Source organism: Camellia sinensis, chromosome 11 (assembly GCF_055761805.1).
Source record: "Camellia sinensis isolate YWXY chromosome 11, ASM5576180v1, whole genome shotgun sequence".
NCBI lineage: Eukaryota > Viridiplantae > Streptophyta > Magnoliopsida > Ericales > Theaceae > Camellia > Camellia sinensis.
The window spans coordinates 116,353,194-116,377,938 of record NC_138971.1 but is presented as its reverse complement, the minus strand read 5'-3'; the positions used below and the strand labels follow the sequence as shown (position 1 = coordinate 116,377,938).

Below are 24,745 nucleotides of genomic sequence, written 5' to 3'. Positions count from 1 at the left end.
ATACACAAACCTTTGTCTCTAGTTTTGATTCAAAATATTTTGTTTTTTCAATTTGTACACACATGTGTTCTAGAATGGTTGGAAAATGATTTTGGATATATATCTCTAGTGGCGTGTGGCCGCTTGATGGGTATGCAATTAAATTACAAATTTTGGTTTGAATATAATTTTAATTACTTACAGGACACATGTTTGTTACAAGTGACAATCATGCGAGAGTATTTTGGATAAATAAGAAAAATGTGACATCACACTAGGGATGGGCTGAAATTTTGCCTAGGCAAGGATTGGGATAAAGAGTTATAGTCAAGTTGGTCCATTTATAAAACAATAATTATAATTTTATAACATTTTAATTATAAAATAAAGTAAAAAAAATAAAAGACAAATATATATATATATATAGATATACCTCTTTGTAGGAGTTAAATTAAAACATTTGTTAAAAATTATTTTCATTTTATTATTTAATTTTATTAACATTCTAAATTCAATGATATATTAAAAGATTTAAATAAATTAATATACATTCAAGAAAATAAAAAAGGTTAATAGTGTATATTTATTGGATTAAGTGGTTGGGCTTGGAATTTGAATTTTTTTAGAGTCGGATTTGGGATGGTTAGATTAGTCTCGATGTCGGGCCAAGTTTGGGATGACACATATCCCAACTATTTCTCTTTTTCTTTTCTTATTATATTTTCTTTATCTTAGTTTGTCTTAGTTGTGCCTCAACTATCTTTATTTCTCACTTAGATTCTTCTATTTCGTTCAAATTATCGAACGATCAACGCTAATAGTTCTTTCTAGTTGAATTCTTACTCTCTCAACCTCGATCGCCTCTCTCTACTCCTGTGTCTCTACACTAGATCCTTGAGTTTGTCACTACTCTCTCTGTCTATTTTAACCCTATTGTGGTTGATGTTACGAAACTTTGTGGCTTAATTACAACATTTGTGGTTTCTAATAATTTTGAATAATTTTGTTATGCCAATTAGTGATGTGGTTACATATTTTATGTTTTATGTCATGAAATTTTATAACTTGATTACGATATTTGCAATTTCTAAGAAGTTTAGATATTTTTGTTACACCAATTAGTGGTGTGGTTGTACATTTTGTGATTGATGACTACAATACACAAAAATAGACGAATAATTTATATTAAAAGCAAATAAAAAATTTAAGGTTTAAATTGATAACATAAAAAATTAATAATTTATTTTATTGTAATACTCAAATCATGATTTTTTTTTAATTATTACTAAAAAAAATTACTATCAATTTTATCATAATTTTTCCCCCAAATAATTGTTAAAAATTTGGAATAAACATCCGAAATTTTGTCCAAATCAAAATTCCCTCCTAATTTTTTTTTTTTTGGGACAAATCCCTAGACCATTTCTTGGGCTCTAAACATTTTGAGAAATTATGCTCTCTCTCTCTCTCTCCGGTCTTCGCCGTTGACCATCACCACTCCAAGTAAGTCCCACACCTTTCTGTGTTTTATTTCGGAGCCCTGATTTTAACCCTTTAGGTGTCACTCTCTCTCACGGGATCCTACACTTCCTGCCATCGACTCAACCGCCTTCGTTTCCATCGTCATCTCCAACTTGAACAACCTATTCAATAACGCCCAACCCCCTTCTACGACAACGAAACCCTAGATGTATTCGAGCTGGATTACAAACTGGTATGTATGTAGTTCATAATCGCCCAAAGCCCGTACTTTTACTGTTATTATCTGCGATTTGTCTGTGGTGAGAGGAAATTTCAAATTTAGGGTTTTCAAGCAGAGGACATGTATTTGTTTGTATGATTAAGTTAAAAAATCGAAAACCCATTTTCATGCAGTCTCATTTCCTTTGAAGAAAGACTTGATTTTTTGTTTAGGTGTAATTTATGAGATTATGTGATTTTTAAGACCATTTGAGCCTTGATTGTTTGTGTTATTTAATGTTTTGTGGTTGAATCTATGTTGCTCTAGACTTGGTGGGTCCACTACTTAACTGCTATTGAAGTTTTGTTAGTGTTATCATTATCATTATCATTATCATTATGGTTCTACAAAGGAAAATTTTCATTGTTTATGTGCTGTGGCAACTTCATTGCCTTTTGTGAATATTTGTGTGAATAGCATTGGTATTTCAGCCATTTATGTTCCCGGTGGTTTCCTGAGCTATGTTTAATTGGATTGTGATATTTGATTTAATTAAACTATTACTAATGATTAAAGTCACATTTGAACGTCTAGATAACTATTGTGCTCGAAAGTTGACGATGTTTTGGGTTATCTTAATGGAGGGTTGAATATTTTTTTGTTTTATTTTTAAGATAACGTTCTCCTTGAAATTGTTTGTGTCATGAGAAACACAATCTCGTATGGTCACCAATTAGGCACAATTATGAAGCTAGGTTATTTATTATTTAATATTGTATCTTTAGCTATTGTTGATTTGCTGAAAGATTGCTACTTTGTTTTCTTTTTATAAAATTGTCTTTTTCTTTGTTTTAACTGGAAAAGTTATGGTTATAGAGAGAAAGATGGAAACTTACTTTGTTTTATTTTTACTTTATAAAATTCATAGCTATAAAAGGTAAATTCATCAGTTAATTGGGTTTTTTTATTTACAAAATGTTTTCAAATTAATGGTTTCTTTATGTTCATGGTTAGGATTTGAATTTTTTCAATTAATTGACTTTGAAATTGAGGAACAATTTAAAATTCCCCTGTTGTTTTCATTAAATATAGCGATCCCGGGTTTACCCTTGTTGTACAGTGATCCGGACATGTGTCCGTGGATGTTGGTAGTTGTTTGTTATTTTGTTTACATCCTTTTTACTTAGTATTTGAGTTATAGGATGTGTTGGGCGGATTTGTTTCAGGTTGGTTGAGTTTAGAAACCAAAACTAGTTGCCCAGATTTTTGGCCTGTACGCTCGAGCGGAGGTGTTGGCGCTCGAGCGGGGAATACATCCATCCAGTATCTTGTTGTGCAGTGTTGTGAGCTCGAGCGTAGGGTTGGGAGCTCGAGCGGAGGCCTGGTTCTGCGAAAGTGCTGGGCGAGTGCATTCTGCGCTCGAGCGGGCGGTTGGCCGCTCGAGCGGAAGTTTGTGAGTGGCCGCTCGAGCGGGGTGTTTTACGCTCGAGCGGAGACCTGGGTTAAAGTCCCGAAATTGTGACTTTTCAAATCACTTTTTCACTTTCTCTTCTCTCTCTTACTTTTTCAAAATCACCATTTGTTGAGCCTCTCACTCTAGATACTACCTTCTCTCTAGGTTTTGATCTAGTATGAGTGATTTACTCACCTTTGGCCTTTACAAAAAAGTTGTTGATCGTCGAGGGCTTCATTTTAATCTGAAAATCTCGGGTTTTGGAGCACGTTGGGTTTTGTAGTCTTCTCCTTTGGGACTCCGAATTTGAGGTAGGGATAACCTACTCCTCTCTATGGGTTTTGTCTTTAAATTTTGGTATTTTGAGATGTTGGGCTTGGTTTGGTAATTTTGTGAAAGTTTGGGACTTTTGTGTAGTTTTACAAAAGTTGGGATTTTATTCATAATAAACCTAGATGCATGTTTGGCATAGAAAAATGGAATGATTGTTGAATCATTGATGAAAATGGGACCTAAGGGTTGAAATGGTAATTATTGAAAATGGCCTAATTACATTGTATAATTAATTGGGATAATTAATTGGTGACAAATGAGGAAATGAAATGTTGATTGAATATCCATTTGTGCATTTATTTTCTGTTTTAGAAATAATTGCTTTGGGCTATCGGTGGAGGATAGTCGAGATTGTTGTAGACAATGCATGATGATTAGGTAAACGGAAACTAATCAATGGAATGTGTCATGGAACTTGACGGTTGATAGAATACATTAATTGTGTGTATTGTGTGATTGTATATAGAACCAATGTGTTTATATACGTTATGTGTAGAGGAGGAGATAGGGGATGTACTCCGCGGTTTAGGGGAAGATAGGGGATGTACCTCTAAACCGGATAGGTATTGGGAGGAGATAGGGGATGAACTCCGTAGACAGAGCTCATATGCTTGTCTAGAGAAGTGAAGATAGAGCTCATATGCTTATCTTTGTGAAGTGTGGATACAGCTTGTATGCTTATCTGTGGATATTGTTGATATACATATCTGTTGTAGAGTGTGGATACAGCTTGTATGCTTATCTGTGGATATTGTTGATATACATATCTGTTGAGAATGTGGATATAGCTTTTATGCTTATCTGAATGTGAGATATTGTTTTTATACATATCTGTGGAAATGATGATAGAGCTAGCATGCTTATCTGTTGAAAAAGGGGAAAATGAAAAGTAATTGGGACTTGTAAGTCGTTGACATAAATATGTAATTTATGTGATTGTATCAGTGTTGACCAACTATCAATTGCTAATGTTTTAGTCATTGTCCATGGTTGGTTTAGTGTATTTCTACTGGGCTGTGGCTCACCCTATATGGGAATATCATTTTCAGGTGCAGGAAGCATGCCACCTCCAAGGACATAGCTTGGGAGGCTAGCGGCGGACATAGTGTAGTTGTTTTACTTTTGATGTATTACATGTAACTTCAAGCCAAGGGCTTAATGTGTAAACGAGTTAGTACTCTTTTGTTGAAACCAAGTGTTAACTTGGAAAGCTGTAAGCCCGTAGGGCATTTTGTTTTGATGTTAACATGTAATACTTATGTAATGGAATTCGAATGAAATAAAGGAATGTGGTTAGTTTATATGTAAATGCTTGTCTTATCTGATGGGTTTAATGTTATTATTTTGAGGGCGTTACAACTTGGTATCAGAGCGTACCGGGTTCGAATACTTTGGGTACGTGGGAAGTGATTAGTATCACAATGGGTTTGTCTCGCTTGATAGAGACTTAGATGTAGTATCATAGGCTATGTGCTTAAGTGATAACATGCTTATGTGACTATGTGGGTATGGGATTTAATTTCTGGGATGTTGATTGGATCCTTGAGTTTCTGGGAGTCTTGTTGGAAAGGCACTTGATCAATGCTGTTTCTAACCGGAACTCTAGTAACGCCTCGGACTGTCATTATCCGAAAATGAAGTTCGTAAGTGCTTATGTATTTATGTGCTTATGTGGAGTGAATTACACTTGTCCATGCATTAGGACGTAAGTGTTTAGTTTCGGCACATTTATGAATGTGCTAATGTTCTGTGTTGCCTTTATTAGGATGTCAGGACGAGGAAGAGGTGCTAGGCGTGGTAGACCTGCGAGGCAGGAAGTACCGTTACCTGGTGAGATTCCGGCAGTACAGGAGGGGGTTGGGCAGGCCACTGTGGCCGAGCCAGTAGGTCAGCAGGCTATGGGTGCCTTGGCCAGAGAGATAGCAGGAGCTTTGGGTATTCTTAGAGCTGGGAATCAGGCAGCTGAGACAGGGCCTTCCTTCTTGAAGAGGGAGTTCTTTCGGTGTAATCCGGACGAGTTTATCGGGGATCCTAAAGAGCCGCTTAAGGCAGATGAATGGCTCGAACAGACAACGAAGACGTTTGAGATGCTTGGCATCGAGGACGGAGCACTGAAAGTGACCTTGGCATCCTTCCAACTGAAGGGAGATGCGGGTCAATGGTGGAAGTACGAGAAGGCTCGTGTGGGCAGTACTTGGGAGGCGTTTATAAATGCTTTTCAGGAGAGGTTTTTGTCTGCAGTAGCTAGGGAGAAGCTGAGAGATCAGTTTAGCCGGCTTAATCAGCAGGGCTTGTCAGTGGCCGAGTTTGAGGCTACTTTTACCAGTCTGTCCAGGTTTGCACCTGAACTGGTGGCGTCTGAGGAACGCCGTTGTTATGAGTTTGAGCGGAAGTTGAGGCGGGGCCTCAAGTTGAGAATTGGTGGGTCTTACATTCGAGAGTATAGACACCTGGTAGATGCTGCAGCTCATATGGAGCTTATGATGCAGGAGGAGGATGAGGGTCAGAGAGGCTCCAAGAGGAGCCAGGATAGTCAGAGTGATGGCAGGAGACAGAAGGGTTATAACCCTCAGCAGTCTCAGGGTGCAGTCTCTAGATCGACCTTTCCAGTGCCGAGTGTAGGCTCGGGGAGAGGCAGTCAGGGGGAATTCACTTGTTACAAGTGTGGCCAGCTGGGTCACAAGGTATCTGTTTGCCCGCAGAAGGGTGGGGGTCAGAAAGCTGCTTCTTCTTCAGCTAGACCGCAGAGTCAGAGTTTGGGTGGGGGGCAGCTCTTGACTTGTTATCAGTGTGGACAACCTGGGCACATGAAGAGGTTTTGCCCACAGTTGAGTGCCACTTCGGGAGCGTCTGGTTCTAGGCAGACGCAGGGTTTTCAGCCAGCTCAGTCTGTGCAGGCCTCGAGGGCCAATCCGGGAGCTTCGTCATCCCAGTCTGTGCAGCAGTCTTTTGCTCCGAGAGGTGACCAGGTAGACCAGGGGCCTACGGGGCGCGTGTATGCTGTTACCGCGCAGGATTTAGTACCGGCTCCATCAGTAGTGAGAGGTACTTTTCTGTTTTGCAACTCAGTTGCTAATGTGTTGATAGACACGGGTGCATCTCATTCTTTTGTATCTGCTGCATTTGCATCTGTTTTGGAATTGGAGTTAGCACAGTTAGCATCTCCTATTTGTGTGGTATCGCCTTTGGGTGGTGAGTTGATCCTAAAACAGGGTGTTAGAGGATGTGATGTTGAGGTCGCCGATTATAGGCTTCCTTTTCCGTTTGTTGTCATGCCCATGAAGGGTTTTGATGTTATTTTGGGTATGGACTGGCTATCGTCATACCGGGCTGTTATTGATTGTTACCGCCAGAGGGTCACGTTATGTACCTTGAGCGGGGAGTGGTTCCATTTCTTGGGAGACCGGGTTGGTAGTGTTTTGCCACCGGGGTATGATTCGCGAGGGCGAAATGAGCTTAGTAGTCTACTTGCTAGCTTTGAGAGTGGTGAGAGTGGTGAGACCCAGCATGTATTGCCGAGGGTGGTTTGTGAGTATTCGGATGTTTTTCCCGAAGATCTTGTTAGTTTGCCACCTCACCGAGAGATAGAGTTCTCTATTGATTTAGTGCCTGGTACGGCGCCGATTTCTATGGCACCTTACCGTTTTGCTCCAGCAGAGTTGGTTGAGTTGAAAGTTCAGCTCCAGGAATTGCTAGATAAGGGCTTTGTTCGCCCTAGTGTTTCACCGTGGGGAGCACCGGCCCTCTTTGTTAAAAAGAAAGATGGTGCCTTGAGATTGTGTATAGACTACCGGAAGTTGAATCGGGCTACGGTTAAGAATAAGTATCCTATGCCCCGTATAGATGATTTGTTTGACCAGTTGAAGGGTTCCCGTTGTTTCTCTAAGATAGACTTGAGATCGGGTTACCATCAGTTGAGGGTCAGGGAGGAAGATATTCCTAAGACGGCATTCCGTACGCGGTATGGCCATTACGAGTTTCTGGTGATGCCATTCGGGCTTACCAATGCACCGGCAGTCTTTATGGACTTGATGAACCGGATTTTCCGGGAGTTCTTAGACCGATTTGTGGTTGTCTTCGTGGACGACATCCTTATCTATTCGTCTTCTGAGGAGGAGCACGAGGCACACTTGAGAGTGGTGCTTGAGTTACTTAGAGCCCATAGGCTGTATGCCAAGTTTGGGAAGTGTGAGTTCTGGCTGGGGAAAGTCAAATTCTTAGGCCAATGTTGTGGCCGATGCCCTTAGTAGGAAAACCATTAGTGATGTAGCTTGTATAGCCATCCGGGAATGGGAGATGTTGGGAGCACTTGGCGAGTTTGATTTGCTACTGGGCGAATCTGTCGAGGCTGCGGCCTTGTTTTCTGTTGTTGCGCAGCCTACACTTGTGATTAGAGTGTTAGAGGCACAGAGAGGTGACCTTGAGGTAGAATCCCTCCGAGAAAAGATCTCCAGTGGGAAAGTTGAGAAGGGTTTGACGGTGTATCCCGACCTGAGTGTGAGATACCGAGACCGTTTGTTTGTACCAGAGTCTTGCCGAGAGGAAGTACTCCGAGAGTTTCATCATTCGCGCCTTACGGTGCATCCGGGAGGTACTAAGATGTATTAGGATTTGGGTCGCCAATTTTGGTGGCGGGGTATGAAGAGAGATGTGGCTGTTTTCGTATCGAAGTGCCTTACTTGCCAGCAAGTGAAGGCCGAGCATCAGAGGCCAGCGGGTTTGTTGCAACCCTTGCCTATTGCCGAGTGGAAGTGGGAGCATGTCACTATGGACTTCGTTGTAGGTCTTCCGAGGACTCAGCGGGGTAGTGATGCTATTTGGGTGGTTGTAGATCGGTTGACTAAGTCGGCGCACTTTATTCCTATGCGCGTGAGAGATTCGGTAGATCATCTTGCCGATTTGTATATTCGGGACGTAGTGAGATTGCACGGGGTCCCAGTGACGATCGTCTCAGATAGAGATCCTCGTTTTACTGCTAGGTTGTGGCAGAGTTTGCAGAGTGCACTGGGCTCTAAGTTGACCTTTAGTACGGCTTATCATCCTCAGACTGACGGGCAGTCCGAGCGTACTATTCAGATCCTCGAGGATATGCTTCGGGGTTGTGTCCTGGATTTTAGTGGGACGTGGGAGAGGCACTTGCCATTGGTAGAGTTTGCCTACAACAACAGTTTTCAGTCTAGCATCGGTATGGCACCGTTTGAGGCCTTGTATGGCCGACCGTGTAGGTCTCCAGTGTGTTGGGCCGAGGTGGGTGATGCACCTTTGTTGGGTCCAGAGTTAGTTAGGGAGACGACGGAGAAAGTTGAGCTTATCCGTAGGAGGCTTGTTACAGCCCAGAGTCGACAAAAGAGTTATGCCGACCGTAGGAGGAGGCCTTTGGCGTTTGAGGTAGGTGATCATGTCTTTCTGAAGATATCACCTAGACGAGGCCTGATGAGGTTTGGGAAGAGTGGGAAGTTATCCCCTCGGTTTATTGGTCCTTTTGAGATCCTTGAGAGGATTGGTGAGGTTGCTTATCGATTAGCCTTACCACCGCAGTTGTCCGGGGTGCATGACGTGTTTCATGTGAGTATGCTTCGGAAGTATGAGCCAGATCCATCACATGTGCTGGATTGGACCGATTTAGAGGTAGATGAGGATGCCTCGTATGAGGAGAGACCGGTTCGGGTCTTGGATAGGCGGGATCAGGTCCTGCGTGGCAAGACCATTCCTTTGGTGAAAGTCTTGTGGAAACATCACGGAGTGGAGGAAGCCACTTGGGAACGTGAGTTGGAAGTCCGTGAGAAATATCCAGACTTGTTTGTTGATGTGTGATCTTGTATTTAAATTTTCCGTTTTGTTGAACTTAAGAGCTTTTATATATGTCTTAAGTTGTGAAACATTGAAAATGTTTGGTTTATTGAAAGTATGTTTTGGAACTTGCCTCATATGGAAGTTGAATGTAACATTATATCTGTTGAATATATTGTTGAGATTGGAAGGATAGTGCATAATGTTGATGCATGTAGAAAGTACATATGTTGTTTACATATTGTGATTTGTCTCTTGTTTAAGGGATGGGATGACCGGTAATGGGTCGAATTGTTGACTGTTCAAGTGTAACACTGTTTAAAATGGAGGAAAGCTTGTTTTGCAACTTGTGCTTAATTTCGGGGGCGAAATTCTTTAAGGGGGGGAGGTTATAGCGATCCCGGGTTTACCCTTGTTGTACAGTGATCCGGACATGTGTCCGTGGATGTTGGTAGTTGTTTGTTATTTTGTTTACATCCTTTTTACTTAGTATTTGAGTTATAGGATGTGTTGGGCGGATTTGTTTCAGGTTGGTTGAGTTTAGAAACCAAAACTAGTTGCCCAGATTTTTTGGCCTGTACGCTCGAGCGGAGGTGTTGGCACTCGAGCGGGGAATACATCCATCCAGTATCTTGTTGTGCAGTGTTGTGAGCTCGAGCGTAGGGTTGGGAGCTCGAGCGGAGGCCTGGTTCTGCGAAAGTGCTGGGCGAGTGCATTCTGCGCTCGAGCGGGCGGTTGGCCGCTCGAGCGGAAGTTTGTGAGTGGCCGCTCGAGCGGGGTGTTTTACGCTCGAGCGGAGACCTGGGTTAAAGTCCCGAAATTGTGACTTTTCAAATCACTTTTTCACTTTCTCTTCTCTCTCTTACTTTTTCAAAATCACCATTTGTTGAGCCTCTCACTCTAGATACTACCTTCTCTCTAGGTTTTGATCTAGTAGGAGTGATTTACTCACCTTTGGCCTTTACAAAAAAGTTGTTGATCGTCGAGGGCTTCATTTTAATCTGAAAATCTCGGGTTTTGGAGCACGTTGGGTTTTGTAGTCTTCTCCTTTGGGACTCCGAATTTGAGGTAGGGATAACCTACTCCTCTCTATGGGTTTTGTCTTTAAATTTTGGTATTTTGAGATGTTGGGCTTGGTTTGGTAATTTTGTGAAAGTTTGGGACTTTTGTGTAGTTTTACAAAAGTTGGGGTTTTATTCATAATAAACCTAGATGCATGTTTGGCATAGAAAAATGGAATGATTGTTGAATCATTGATGAAAATGGGACCTAAGGGTTGAAATGGTAATTATTGAAAATGGCCTAATTACATTGTATAATTAATTGGGATAATTAATTGGTGAGAAATGAGGAAATGAAATGTTGATTGAATATCCATTTGTGCATTTATTTTCTGTTTTAGAAATAATTGCTTTGGGCTATCGGTGGAGGATAGTCGAGATTGTTGTAGACAATGCATGATGATTAGGTAAACGGAAACTAATCAATGGAATGTGTCATGGAACTTGACGGTTGATAGAATACATTAATTGTGTGTATTGTGTGATTGTATATAGAACCAATGTGTTTATATACGTTATGTGTAGAGGAGGAGATAGGGGATGTACTCCGCGGTTTAGGGGAAGATAGGGGATGTACCTCTAAACCGGATAGGTATTGGGAGGAGATAGGGGATGAACTCTGTAATGCCCTCAAAATAAACCCATAATAACCATAACATTAACATGCATTTATAAAAGAAAACGAATCATTTGAGTTATTCATCAGAGTATTCTTATTGAAAGACATCACGTGTAACATCCTGCAACATCAAAATAAATGCCCTAAGGGCTTACATCTTTCCAAGCTAACACTTGGACACAAAAGGATGAGTACTAACTCATTTACAAGTTAAGCCCTAGGCTTGAATGTTTACATGAAATCTCAAAAATAACAAAATAAAACATATAACTAAAGACAAGTCTTCAAAATCCCAAACATCAAATCCTTCCAGGCTAAGTCCGTGGAGGTAGCTTATCACCTGAACCTGAAAATGATGTTCCCATAAAGGGTGAGCCACAGCCCAGTAGAAAAATACTAAACCAAATATAAGCATTGAATAAAGCTATAGCATTCAATAGATGGTTAACCAAGATAATCAATTTTATCATTAAACAGTCTCATGACACTAATGTCTAAGACATATTTCACTTTCCATTATTATCAACATGGCTCTAAACCTGGCCAAACTTACAACAGTGAATTATATATCATATTCACATTACTTCCAATATCAACAAAACAAATGAGACTCATGCTCATATCAAAACACTTCATACTTCCCATTTGATACACATTTTAGTGCTGTATCAATAATCATGTAAAAACACTTCAATATAATAAGCACACATAAATATGGTGCTAATGGAGTCCATCCCCTATCTCCTCCCAAACAAAAAATCCGGTTTAGAGGTCCATCCCCTATCTTCCCCTAAACCGTGGAGTACATCCCCTATCTCCTCCCAAACAATATGCATATGCAATGCTCAATCAATACATGTAATTTCTGTATTAATTCAATAGTCTAAATTTATGACTTAACAAATTGATTAGTTTCAATTTTCCCTAATCTGCATGCAATGTCTACAACAAGCACGACTATCCTCCACCGATAGCCCAAAACAGTTATTTCTAGACTCGAAAAATAAATATACCAACAATTCAATAGGCGAGTGATTTATATTAACCAACTACACCATTTAATCAATAAATTCCCCAATTCCATGGATTTAACCAATTTCCCCAATTTCCTTAAATTAATTACTCAAATCAATTTAGCAATTCAACTAGGTTTTGTTCCCAAAATTTTCAAAGTGTCCCCAACCTATCAAAATACCAAACTTAGAACAAAACATATAAAATGGAGTAGGAAAATCCCTACCTCGAAGAAAATAACCCGTATGGAGAAGATGGAGATGAAGACCAAAGACCAACGTGCTCCAAATCCTCTCTTTTTCAGATTAAAAGAAAGATCTCGTGAAGCTCTACCTTTCTTCCAAAGGAACTAGGGTAGAAGACCACAAGGAATAGATCAAATCTTAGAGAGAAGGTGAGAGTAGAGAGAGAAACTCTCAAATGGCGGTTTTTAAAGGTTAAGAAAGAAAAGGTAGGTCAAAAAGTGATCCAAAAAGTGAAATCACGGACTGATATAATCGACTCTACGCTCGAGCGTAGAAAGCCCCGCTCGAGCGTAAGACACAGAATCATGCTCGAGCGTGAAGAAAGCCGCTCGAGCGTCGATTGCACCCTTCCAGAAGTTTTGCAGGCGCTGGCACCCGCTCGAGCGTCAAACTCCCCGCTCGAGCGGAGGAGCAAAAACAAGGGATCACGCTCGAGCGTAAAAACTACCGTTCGAGCTGAAGAACTGCAGAGCAAAATACTGGGAGATGAAAAATCACGCTCGAGCGTCAAAATTCCTGCTCGAGCGGAGAAGCAACAACGAAGGGACCGCTCGAGCGTTAAAACTTACGCTCGAGCGTGAAGACCAAAATCTGGGCATCACCTATTGGCATCTAAAATCAACCAACCTGTAACAGACCCGCCCAACACAACCTATAATTCAAATACTAAGAGATTAAAGGACAACAACAACCAATAAGTAATGACAGGATCCACGGAACCTAAGTCCGGATACAATAATCTAAAGAGAAAAGACCGAGGTCGCTATAACCTCCCCTCCTTAAAAGAATTTCGTCCCCGAAATTAAGCACAAAGTTTCGAAAACAAGTTTTTTTTCAAATTCCAACAATATGATAACTCACTAATAAACAACTTGACCCAACACCGGCCATTCCATCTCTTAACAAAGAGGCATGCCACAATATGAAAAACAACCATATATTTCAACCTGCATTAACACTATGCAATTTTCTTTCAATTTCAACAATTTTCAATATATTCAATATATACAATGTTCCCTTAAACTTCCATTTCGAGGCAAGTTCCAAAATATTTCCATTAACTAAAACATTCTAAATGTTTTACAGCTTAAGACAAATATAAAAAGCTTTAAAGTTCGACAATATTACAAAATCTAACTACAAGATTATAAATCAATAAACATGTCCGGATATTTCTCGCGGACTTCCAACTCACGTTCCCATGTGGCTTCCTCCACCCCGTAATGTTTCCACAAAACTTTCACCAAAGGAATGGTCTTGCCTCGCAAGACTTGATCCCGCTTATCCAAGACCCTAACCGGTCTCTCCTCATACGAGACATCCTCATCAACTACTAAATCGGTCCAATCCAATACATGTGATGGATCCGGCTCATACTTCCGAAGCATACTCACATGAAACACGTCATGTACTCCGGACAACTGCGGCGGCAAAGCTAAACGATAAGCAGTCTCGCCAATCCTCTCAAGGATCTCAAAAGGACCAATGAATCGAGGGGACAACTTCCCGCTCTTCCCAAACCTCATCAATCCCCGTCTTGGTGATATCTTCAAAAAGACATGATCACTCACCTCAAACACCAAAGGTCTCCTCCTACGGTCGGCATAAGATTTCTGACGACTCTGGGCTGTAACAAGCCTCTTACGGATAAGCTCAACCTTCTCCGTCGTTTCCCTCACTAAGTCCGGACCCAACAGAGGTGCATCACCTACCTCGGCCCAACAAACAGGAGACCTACACGGTCGGCCGTATAAGGCCTCAAACGGTGCCATACCGATACTAGATTGGAAGCTGTTGTTGTAGGCAAACTCCACTAATGGCAAGTGCCTCTCCCATGACCCGCTAAAGTCAAGAACACAACCCCGAAGCATATCTTCAAGGATCTGAATAGTACGCTCGGACTGCCCATCAGTCTGAGGATGATAGGCTGTGCTAAAGGTCAACTTAGTACCTAAGGCGCTCTGCAAGCTCTGCCATAATCTGGCAGTAAAACGAGGATCTCTATCCGAGACGATCGTCACTGGAACCCCGTGCAATCTCACTATGTCCCGAATATACAAGTCGGCAAGATGATCTACCGTATCTCTCACGCGCATAGGAATAAAATGCGCCGACTTAGTTAACCGGTCTACAACCACCCAAACAGCATCACTACCCCGCTGAGTCCTCGGAAGACCCACAACGAAGTCCATAGTGACGTGCTCCCACTTCCACTCGGCAATAGGCAAGGGTTGCAACAAACCCGCTGGCCTCTGATGTTCGGCCTTCACTTGCTGACAAGTAAGGCACTTAGACACGAAAGCTGCCACATCTCTCTTCATACCCCGCCACCAAAACTGGCGACCCAAATCCCGATACATCTTAGTACCTCCCGGATGCATTGCAAGGCGTGAATGATGAAACTCTCGGAGTACCTCCTCTCGATGAGACTCCGGCACAAACAGACGGTCTCGGTATCTCACACTCAGGTCGGGATACACCGTCAAACCTCTCTCAACCTTCCCACCAGAAATCTTCTCACGGAGGGATTCTACCTCAAGGTCGCCCCTCTGAGCCTCTAACACTCGAGTCACAAGTGTAGGTTGCGCAACAACAGAAAACAAGGCCGCAGCCTCAACGGATTCGCCCAGAAGCAAATCAAACTCTCCAAGTGCACCTAACATCTCCCACTCTCGGATGGCTATACTAGCTATGTCACCAACAGGTTTCCTGCTAAGGGCGTCGGCCACCACATTGGCCTTTCCCGGATGATAATGCAATTCAAAGTCATAATCCTCAATAAATTCCATCCACCTCCTCTGCCTCAAGTTCAAGTCTTTCTGTGTGAACAGATATTTCAGACTCTTATGATCCGAGAATACCTCGAACCTCTCACCGTAAAGATAATGCCTCCAAATCTTCAAGGCAAATATCACAGCTGCTAACTCTAAATCATGCGTAGGGTAATTCTTCTCGTGAACTTTTAACTGACGTGAGCCATAGGCAACCACTTTCCCCTCTTGCATCAACACACAACCAAGACCCTCTCGTGAGGCATCACAATAGACTGCATAACCCAACCCTCTCTCCGGAATAATCAAGACTGGAGCAGTGGTCAGTCTAACTTTCAACTCCTGGAACGATTTTTCACAAGTCTCACTCCAAACAAATTTGACTCCCTTCCGAGTCAATCTAGTCAAAGGCGAAGCTAATCTGGAGAAATCTCTTACAAACCGGCGATAATACCCAGCTAATCCCAGAAAACTGCGGATCTCAAACACACTCTTAGGCTGTACCCAATCTTGCACTGCCTCTGTCTTGGATGTATCAACAGACACCCCTTCCCTAGAAACTACATGGCCTAAGAACTTCACCTCCTCTAGCCAGAACTCACACTTCCCAAACTTAGCATAAAGCTGATGGGCTCTAAGTAAATCAAGCACCACCCTCAAGTGTTCCTCGTGCTCTTCCTCTGAAGGTGAATAGATAAGGATGTCGTCCACGAAGACGACTACAAAACGATCTAGAAATTCCCGGAATATCCGGTTCATCAAATCCATAAATACTGCCGGTGCATTGGTAAGCCCAAATGGCATCACCAAAAACTCATAGTGGCCATACCGCGTACGGAATGCCGTCTTTGGAATATCCTCCTCCCTGACTCTCAACTGATGATAACCTGATCTCAAGTCTATCTTCGAGAAACAACGGGAACCTTTCAACTGATCGAACAGATCATCTATACGGGGCATAGGGTACTTATTCTTAACCGTAGCCCGATTCAATTTCCGGTAATCTATACAAAGTCTCAAAGCACCACCTTTCTTTTTAACAAAGAGGGCCGGTGCTCCCCAAGGCGAAACACTAGGACGTATAAAGCCTTTATCTAGCAACTCCTGGAGTTGGGTCTTCAACTCAACTAACTCAGCTGGGGCAAAACGATAAGGTGCCATAGAAATCGGCACCGTGCCGGGCACTAAGTCAATAGAGAATTCAATCTCTCGATGCGGTGGCAAACCAACAAGATCCTCGGGAAAAACGTCCGAGTACTCACACACCACCCTTGGCAACACGATCTGAGTCTCACCGTCCTCACTAATCGAAAGGTTAGCAAGTAGACCACTAAGCTCACTCCGTCCTCGCGGAACATACCCCGGTGGCAAAACACTACCAACACGGTCCCCCAGAAAATGAAAACACTCACCATTCACGGTACAACAAGTGACTCTCTGGCGGTAGCAATCAATAACTGCCCGGTATGACGATAACCAGTCCATACCCAAAATAACATCGAAACCTCTCATAGGCATAACTACAAAGGAAAATGGGATTCTATGGTAATCAACCTCTATATCACAACCCCTAACACCGTGTTTCAAAATCAATTCACCCCCAAGAGGCGACACTACACAAATAGGAGATGCCAACTGTGCTAACTCCAACTCCAAAACAGATGCAAATGCAGCAGACACAAAGGAATGAGATGCACCCGTATCAATCAAAACATTAGCAACCGAGTTGCAAAACAAGAAAGTACCTCTCACAACAGATGGAGCCGGTACAAGATCCTGCGCGGTAACAGCATACACGCGCCCAGATGACCTCTGATCAACCTGCTCACCCCTAGGAGCATAAGATTGTTGCACCGACTGAGACGATGAAGCCCCCTGATTGGCCCTCGAGGCCTGACCCGACTGAGCTGGCTGTTGACCCTGAATCTGCCTCAAACCAGATGCACCAGGTGTGCCACCCAACTGCGGGCAATACCTCTTCATATGCCCTGGCTGACCACACTGATAACACGAGAGTGGCTGGCCTCTACCCTGACTCTGGCTCTGAGATCGAGCCGAAGATGATGCTGCTCTCTGCACTCCTCCCCTCTGAGGACAAACTGGAGACTTGTGGCCCAGCTGGCCACACTTGAAGCAGGTAATGTCTCCTTGACTGCCTTTCCCCGAACTAGCACTCGGCACAGGAAAAGTCGATCTAGAAAAGCTACTCTGAGACTGTTGGGGATTAAAACCCTTCTGTCTCCTACCATCACTCTGACCATCCTGACTCCTCTTGGAGCCCTTCTGTCCTTCCTCCTCCTCCTGCATCATGATTTCCATGTGGGCTGCAGCATCAACCAACCGCCCATAATCCCGAATCATAGTTCCCCCAACTCTCAGCTTGAGGCCACGCCTCAACTTCCTCTCAAACTCAATACAACGGCGTTCCTCAGACGCCACCAATTCAGGTGCAAACCTGGACAAACTAGTAAATGCAGCCTCAAACTCGGCCACTGAAGAACTCGACTGCTTAAGCTGGCAGAACTGGTCTCTCAGCTTCTCCCTAACTGCTGGAGATAAAAACTTCTCCTGGAAAGCATTCACAAAAGCCTCCCACGTACCTCCTATACGCCCCTTAGTAAACTTCCACCACTGACCCGCATCCCCCTTCAACTGGAAAGATGCCAAGGTCACCTTCAACCCCTCGTCTTCGATGCCAAGCATCTCAAACGTCTTCGTTGTCTGTTCGAGCCATTCATCTGCCTTAAGCGGCTCTTTAGGATCACCCACAAATTCATCCGGATTAGACCGAAAGAACTCCCTCTTCAGAAAGGAAGGTCCTGCATCCGCAACAACAACCTGGGCTTGATTCTCAGCCCTAAGAATGCCTACCGACTCCCTGAATGCCCCTGCTATCTCTCGAGCTAAAGCGCCCAAAGCCTGCTGGCCTACTGGCTCGGCCACATTGGCCTGGCCAATTCCCTCCTGAACTATCGGAATCTCCTCTGGCACAGGCACCTCCTGCCTACCCGGCCTACCACGCCTACCGCGTCCTCGTCCTCGTCCTGACATCCTAATAAAGGAAACAAAGACATTAGCACATTAATAAATGTGCCGAAGCTAAACACTCGCGTCCTAATACAATGGACAACAATAATTCATTCCACGTAAGCACATAATCACATAAGCACCTACGAATTTCATTCCCGGATAATGATAGTCCCAATGCGTTACTATAGTTCCGGTTGGAAGCAGCAGTGATCAAGTGCCTTTCCAACAAGACTACTAGAACTCAAGGGTCCAATCAACATCCTAGAAACTACATTCCATACCCACATAATCACATAAACATGTTATCACATAAGCATATAACGTTACACTAAGTCTCTATCAAACGAGACGAACCCATTGTGATACTAATCACTTCCCACGTACCCAAAGTATTCAAACCCGGTACGCTCTGATACCAAGTTGTAACGCCCTCAAAATAAACCCATAATAACCATAACATTAACATGCATTTATAAAAGAAAACGAATCATTTGAGTTATTCATCAGAGTATTCTTATTGAAAGACATCACGTGTAACATCCTGCAACATCAAAATAAATGCCCTAAGGGCTTACATCTTTCCAAGCTAACACTTGGACACAAAAGGATGAGTACTAACTCATTTACAAGTTAAGCCCTAGGCTTGAATGTTTACATGAAATCTCAAAAATAACAAAATAAAACATATAACTAAAGACAAGTCTTCAAAATCCCAAACATCAAATCCTTCCAGGCTAAGTCCGTGGAGGTAGCTTATCACCTGAACCTGAAAATGATGTTCCCATAAAGGGTGAGCCACAGCCCAGTAGAAAAATACTAAACCAAATATAAGCATTGAATAAAGCTATAGCATTCAATAGATGGTTAACCAAGATAATCAATTTTATCATTAAACAGTCTCATGACACTAATGTCTAAGACATATTTCACTTTCCATTATTATCAACATGGCTCTAAACCTGGCCAAACTTACAACAGTGAATTATATATCATATTCACATTACTTCCAATATCAACAAAACAAATGAGACTCATGCTCATATCAAAACACTTCATACTTCCCATTTGATACACATTTTAGTGCTGTATCAATAATCATGTAAAAACACTTCAATATAATAAGCACACATAAATATGGTGCTAATGGAGTCCATCCCCTATCTCCTCCCAAACAAAAAATCCGGTTTAGAGGTCCATCCCCTATCTTCCCCTAAACCGTGGAGTACATCCCCTATCTCCTCCCAAACAATATGCATATGCAATGCTCAATCAATACATGTAATTTCTGTATTAATTCAATAGTCTAAATTTATGACTTAACAAATTGATTAGTTTCAATTTTCCCTAATCTGCATGCAATGTCTACAACAAGCACGACTATCCTCCACCGATAGCCCAAAACAGTTATTTCTAGACTCGAAAAATAAATATACCAACAATTCAATAGGCGAGTGATTTATATTAACCAACTACACCATTTAATCAATAAATTCCCCAATTCCATGGATTTAACCAATTTCCCCAATTTCCTTAAATTAATTACTCAAATCAATTTAGCAATTCAACTAGGTTTTGTTCCCAAAATTTTCAAAGTGTCCCCAACCTATCAAAATACCAAACTTAGAACAAAACATATAAAATGGAGTAGGAAAATCCCTACCTCGAAGAAAATAACCCGTATGGAGAAGATGGAGATGAAGACCAAAGACCAACGTGCTCCAAATCCTCTCTTTTTCAGATTAAAAGAAAGATCTCGTGAAGCTCTACCTTTCTTCCAAAGGAACTAGGGTAGAAGACCACAAGGAATAGATCAAATCTTAGAGAGAAGGTGAGAGTAGAGAGAGAAACTCTCAAATGGCGGTTTTTAAAGGTTAAGAAAGAAAAGGTAGGTCAAAAAGTGATCCAAAAAGTGAAATCACGGACTGATATAATCGACTCTACGCTCGAGCGTAGAAAGCCCCGCTCGAGCGTAAGACACAGAATCATGCTCGAGCGTGAAGAAAGCCGCTCGAGCGTCGATTGCACCCTTCCAGAAGTTTTGCAGGCGCTGGCACCCGCTCGAGCGTCAAACTCCCCGCTCGAGCGGAGGAGCAAAAACAAGGGATCACGCTCGAGCGTAAAAACTACCGTTCGAGCTGAAGAACTGCAGAGCAAAATACTGGGAGATGAAAAATCACGCTCGAGCGTCAAAATTCCTGCTCGAGCGGAGAAGCAACAACGAAGGGACCGCTCGAGCGTTAAAACTTACGCTCGAGCGTGAAGACCAAAATCTGGGCATCACCTATTGGCATCTAAAATCAACCAACCTGTAACAGACCCGCCCAACACAACCTATAATTCAAATACTAAGAGATTAAAGGACAACAACAACCAATAAGTAATGACAGGATCCACGGAACCTAAGTCCGGATACAATAATCTAAAGAGAAAAGACCGAGGTCGCTATAAACTCCGTAGACAGAGCTCATATGCTTGTCTAGAGAAGTGAAGATAGAGCTCATATGCTTATCTTTGTGAAGTGTGGATACAGCTTGTATGCTTATCTGTGGATATTGTTGATACACATATCTGTTGTAGAGTGTGGATACAGCTTGTATGCTTATCTGTGGATATTGTTGATATACATATCTGTTGAGAATGTGGATATAGCTTTTATGCTTATCTGAATGTGAGATATTGTTTTTATACATATCTGTGGAAATGATGATAGAGCTAGCATGCTTATCTGTTGAAAAAGGGGAAAATGAAAAGTAATTGGGACTTGTAAGTCGTTGACATAAATATGTAATTTATGTGATTGTATCAGTGTTGACCAACTATCAATTGCTAATGTTTTAGTCATTGTCCATGGTTGGTTTAGTGTATTTCTACTGGGCTGTGGCTCACCCTATATGGGAATATCATTTTCAGGTGCAGGAAGCATGCCACCTCCAAGGACATAGCTTGGGAGGCTAGCGGCGGACATAGTGTAGTTGTTTTACTTTTGATGTATTACATGTAACTTCAAGCCAAGGGCTTAATGTGTAAACGAGTTAGTACTCTTTTGTTGAAACCAAGTGTTAACTTGGAAAGCTGTAAGCCCGTAGGGCATTTTGTTTTGATGTTAACATGTAATACTTATGTAATGGAATTCGAATGAAATAAAGGAATGTGGTTAGTTTATATGTAAATGCTTGTCTTATCTGATGGGTTTAATGTTATTATTTTGAGGGCGTTACATTAAACATGGTGACCTATACGTCCACTTTTATAATTATTTAACAGTGTTCAAGATGAGGGGAATTGGGATTTGGTGGGGGGCACTATGTATTGTAATGAATATAGGTTGAAAGATTTTGTTTGAATGGAGTGACAATGCATATTGGAATGGTGCATGGTAGTACTTTTATAGTGATATTGGTGAGTAATTAGATTTTGGTAGTAGAATTGCAGTTCCAGTCCACTTTAATGTTTTGCAAAATACTGAACAACCACAAAGAGACTGGAATTGCACACGTAGTTGTTTTCAAAGTTGATTTGCATACTTTGCTTTCCAGCCTATTTCTTTATATGTAACAGATTTTAGATCACTACTTTTGGTTAAGATTCAGTTGCTCCTAGTGGAAATCAATATGTTGATCTCTTTCCATTGTCCAACTCTTTCCTATTTCAGGTTGAAATAAAAAAGATAAACACTACACATTCACTACCTATGAGGCACTGAGGTAAGCTTAGAATAAACCCGCAGACCCTTTTAAAATATATATAATTAAAGAAATTATTAAGTTTACCTGTCGTGGAAAGGGAAATCTCTTCCAGCACTTTCCCATGCTCTGGCACTTCATCATAACACCAAATGAGAGAAATAAAATAGTTCACCAACAATATATTCAAATGGTAAAATTATATGCTTCGATGATATCAAAATAAGGTATTCATGCATTTTTGGTGGTACTTTGTTTTTTTTATTAGCGAGATAAGTTTAGTTTGTTGTTGTTGTGAAAAGAACCATACAAAGAGAGAGAGAAACAAATCTCAAACTAACAGTAGTCAAAGTAGAGTTGGTTTCATAATAATTGTTTATATTTAGATATTTTGGTTTTTTATTGTTTGTTGCACATTTTTTGGAGTACATTAGTTAGTGTCCTTTGGTTTTACTGAATTTCCATGCCATTGGTATGTTGTTGGTGAGAGTTAGGAGATAAGAATTTTTTTTGGAGTGCATTTGTTGGTGCCCTTTGGTATGTTATTGGTATGTTAGTGAATTACATTAATTGGTATCCTTTGCTTGATGTGATTTGTTGTTTTTGAATTTTATGAATTAGATGGAAAACTCAGATTACTTAACCTTCTAGCTGGAAAACTCAGATTACTTAACTTTCTAGAATGATTTGTTTTAGGAATAGTATATTTGTTTTTGTATTGTGGAGGAGGGTTGTTGACTTTGGGGTTGATATTAATGTTAGGTACATTTTTTTTAAAAAGTTTGCAGACCAAGTGTCTTATTGTAAATTGTAATTTATCACTTCAAAATTGAAATGCTACTGATAATGTTAGGACTTAGGGTTATTGCTATGCCTGCATGTGTCCACTCACCTTGCATTTATATTTCTTTAATTTCTATCATGTTCAGATGCCATCTTCATACTAGCTTTTTTTTCTCCGTGATAGCTGGGAGAAATGAATGAAAAATAGCATCTTAGCTACCGTTATAGCAGACATGGTTATTTTATTAGTCAATCTTTGTAAACATGGATATTGTATTTTTCTTTTCAATTGGAAAATTTTCAGGTTTTGGAGGTTTGAAAGGGCTGTGCAGGTCCATTGACGAGTCTTTTATTTTAATTTTTTGCCTTGACATCTTCAAATCTTTGTTTGGGGAGCTTGAATCTGATTTATTAAGCTAGAATGAGATTTTTTGTTGGGGTTAGAATTGTTAGAAAATTTTACTGAAAATATTTACTACATTATATATGTTAAAATTTTACATAGAGGGAGTTTATACTTTTGTGGTAATCAGCATCAGTTTTTTTTTGAATTACATTTCACATTAACATATTTCTTTTGGTTGAAATATAGGTTTTTAAATGATTTTGACGAAGCCTAAAGGATTATTGGAACTGGCATGAGTGATTTGAAGGTCATATATTGCAAGACAACTATCTCTCTTAGCTTTTTCTATTTATTTATTTTTTTAAACTATTATTATTATGGCTATGCTTCAGTAGAAACTTTTGGCCTTGCTCAGGGAAAGGAAAAAGTTGTAATTTTATTAATTAAATTACCCTCATTTGTTCTTTGTGGAGACCCAAGTGATTTTGTAGTGGAAAATATATTTATTGGGTTTCAATGAAATATGAATATGTTAGAAATTTTAGAGATGTAAATAAGGTAGGAATTGTACTAATAAATTCCATGGATGAAAATGTATGGAATGATGGAAGTCTTTTACTGATGTAACGATTTAAAAACAACGCGTAAAAGAATTAAAAAAAAATTCTTTTTATGTAGAAAAATGATTTCATTTATAAAATACAGACAAAATCAGAATGGACACAAGAAACAACCTAAATTAGAACCTCTTCCATTCAAAGTGACCATAGATGGGCAATTTCATTTCCTAGCATTTTGTCATGAATACAAGTAGATTTAAAACTCTCATCCACTCTTTAATATCAGATCAGCAATGATATTCCTAATAGATGAGAAATTTTCTTCATTACAACTAATTTGTATGGTTAAAAGAAACTACTCTCAGCTTGTATGATTCCCAATAGATTTAGAAATTTTCTTCATTAAAACAAATTTGTTTGGTTAAAAGTAAATACCTCAGCCTATATGCTTTCCAATAGATGATAAATTTTCTTCATTAAAACAAATTTGTTTGGTTAAAAGTAAATATTCCTTAGCCTGTATGCAACAAATTCAAGCCATTGGCAAAAGACACAACTTTGAACGCCCTAAGAGCATCTTCAACGGTGAATCAGATTTTTCACCAAATTTGAGTAAAAAATGACACATTTTACCAATTTGATACCACTCGCTCCAACGGTGCACTTTCATCAAATTTGTGCCGGGGACAACCGGTTGGTCGACCGGTTAAGCAAAAAAAATTTTTTTTTTATTTTTTGATTTTTTTTTTGATTTTTTTTTTGAACTTTTTGAACCTTTTAGTGGTCGACCGGTTAGGCAAATTTTTTTTTTTTTTTTACCTTTTTCTTCGAACCGTTTGAACCTTTAGGCGGTCAACCGGTTGGTCAACCGGCCGGGCAACCGGCTGGTTGACCGGTTGGTCTCTCCCAACGGTTAGGAACAGTGATTTGGTAAAATGCTTCGCCTGTTCTCATTTTGGTACCAGATTTGCTGAATTCTGGATTTGATATCGATTTGGTGAAACCGTTGGAGCTCAAAAAAGTAGCTTTTTCATCAAATTTTGAATTTGATATCAGGTTTGATGAACCGTTGGAGATGGTCTAACTACTTTAATGTTGTCCACAACATATTTATTTGCAATTCTCTCACTGCTTGATGCCATTTCTCATGAAATCTCTCACAATGATACCAATACCTATCACTCCCATCTTTTAAATTTTTATATATATTCCTTTTAAATAGTTCACTAAATTCCATCACATTCACATAGTAAAAATGTTAATGTGTAAAGTAACTGAACTATTGAATATAACTTAATGCGAGAAAAATGAAGGGCAATGGAAGATTAAAACTCAGCATTATTTAATACAAAGTTAAAGACGTGTAATAAATTATACATTTAGATAAAAATTTAAAT

At 40.6% G+C, this 24,745-nt stretch overlaps 1 long non-coding RNA gene across 1 annotated transcript; it reads left to right on the top strand.

Moving 5' to 3' along the window:
• Positions 1–1,228: 1,228 nt before the first annotated feature.
• On the top strand, positions 1,229–23,327 carry LOC145802091 (uncharacterized). Its single transcript, XR_014344370.1, has 3 exons — positions 1,229–1,693; positions 21,629–21,680; positions 23,035–23,327. It is a non-coding gene; the product is annotated as an uncharacterized LOC145802091 (long non-coding RNA).
• Positions 23,328–24,745: the final 1,418 nt, after the last annotated feature.